We start from the raw sequence: 2,274 nt of genomic DNA, 5'->3' as shown, positions 1-2,274 counted from the left end.
CTTGAGAAGAATTCTAAGAAGAAAGTAAACCTACAGACATCGGTCTTGTTTAACAAAATATATATATGTATGTATTAAAGGTGTGGCGATACAGCGACATGATACGAGCAAAATATAAAACATAAATAACCCAAGAGCAGTAAAGCCCGTCAAGTTTGAAAACAATGTTTAAAAGAGGTAACTAATATCTTCATGATTAAAATTGGGTCATGCGTGACCTAATGGTTAGCGTGTCGGGCCGAGGATCGCAAGGCCCAAGGCTCGAGCCGACATGGTACACTTTTCGCTGTAGAACGTTGTAGACGCAATAGCTAATTCTAATACTCTATTAAGAGTAGCCGCTTCTGTTTGCATTAATTCATCTATAATTAAGTTAAGGATGGCTGAATTTGGAGTCTCAATCCTAATAATTTAGTCCACGTGTCCGTTCAAGTTGAAAGCACCAGATACCAAAATTAAATTTTTTGTGGTATAATCACGTGATTATCATAAAAGCCCTTCTTAAGAACTGTGCCCCCCCCCCACAGTGACACAGCGGTATGTCTACGGACTTACAACGCTAGAAACCGGGTTTCGATACCCGTGGTGGGCAGAGCACAGATAGCCCATTGTGTAGCTTTGGGCTTAATTGCAAACAAACAAACAAATTTATATTGAATTATAACTGAAAGCAGTTCAAATTATATCGTTCATTTTTGTCTTTGTAGCTTTGTGCTTAACTTCAAGCAAACATCTAAGAATTGTGAAAATGCGGCAATGCGCGAGAAAGTTGCCAAAATTAATTTTGTATCCAAGGGTTACGAGAAAACAACAACCTAACTGATATTTGATCTTGATTTTTTTTTTGATGAAACGGGAAGATATTATGAATAATTGTTTTCAAATAGACATTCACTGCTAACAGTTCGTTCATTTTCTGTGGCACAAACACACACCTATACAAATCTTAAATTAAATGACAAGATTCAGAATTAAGGAATATTTTTCAAAGATTGTTTCAGATCCTATCATTTATCCTTGTTACGTTCGTTCATTTTATCCGGAAAGGCCAGTATTTATTTCTCATGTAACGTTTTTTTTTGGTTTGTTTGTTGTTTTTTTAGCACAAAGTTGTACAATGAGCTCGGCCCGGCATGGCCAGGTGGTTAGGGCACTCGACTCGCAATCTGTGGGTCGCGGATTCGAATCCCAGTTCCACCAAATATGCTGCCCTTTCAGCCGTGGGGGCGTTATAAAGTTACAGTCAATCCCACTATTCGTTGGTAAAAGAGTAGCCCAAGAGTTGGTGGTGGATGGTGATGACTAGGTGCCTTCCATCTAGTCTTACACTACAAAATTAGGGACGGCTAGCGCAGATAGCCCTCGTGTAGCTTTGCGCGAAATTCAAAAATGAACAAACAAACAATGAGCTGTTTTGCTCTGTCCACCGTGAGGAATCGAACCCCGGATTTTAGCGTTGTAAGTATGTGAACATACTGCTGCCCGACCTGTGGGGGAACCTGGTAATTTTATCCCCGTATGGCCTTGAGTAATTAGAGTTCCGAAGCTATTACAAAGTTTAGTATCACGCGTCCCCCAGTAGGACCCGGGGTTCGATTACCCACGGTAGACATAGCAGATAGTCCAAGGGGTTCTGTTCTAATGCAAACAGATACAGAACGTATCACATTTTTTATAATTAAGTTAGTTGAAAACTAGAAGTACGTAATGCGAAGTTTACGAAGTCTACTAGCCACAATACTCTCAAATTTCGAGTTTAAAAATTGATGCTACAAATGGTGGCATGGACATTATTTTGAGCTGTAACACACGGGCTAATGGTCGGATGCAAAGATACCTGTGCTACGCTCGGCATTAAATGTCACTTTCGTTGGGATTCGGCTTCATGTATTTTGCTACCGACCTCTCTGCCCACGTGATTCCTGATCCGCAGCTGGTAAAATCAAAATGGCTGCCAAACCTTGGACCGTTTCTCTGATTGCTTGGTCATTTAACCTCGATCTTTTGAGGGAGGGTGGGGGAACCACCTAGGCTTTCCTACCAAATTTAATAAAAACTGGATCAGCCAGTTCCAAACAAACCTTATAACATTCTGATTTATAGATATTGGCTGACAAATACAATACAAATTCAAATTCTTTATAAATAATGACTCTCAAATACAATACAAATTCAAGTTCTTTATAAATAATGACTCACAAATGCATTACAGATTCAAGTTATTTATAGATATTGACTGGCAAATACAATACAGATTCAAGTTATTTATAGATA

Source organism: Limulus polyphemus, unplaced genomic scaffold, assembly GCF_000517525.1.
Source record: "Limulus polyphemus unplaced genomic scaffold, Limulus_polyphemus-2.1.2 Scaffold929, whole genome shotgun sequence".
Lineage (NCBI taxonomy): Eukaryota > Metazoa > Arthropoda > Merostomata > Xiphosura > Limulidae > Limulus > Limulus polyphemus.
Note: the sequence above shows the minus strand (reverse complement) of the source record.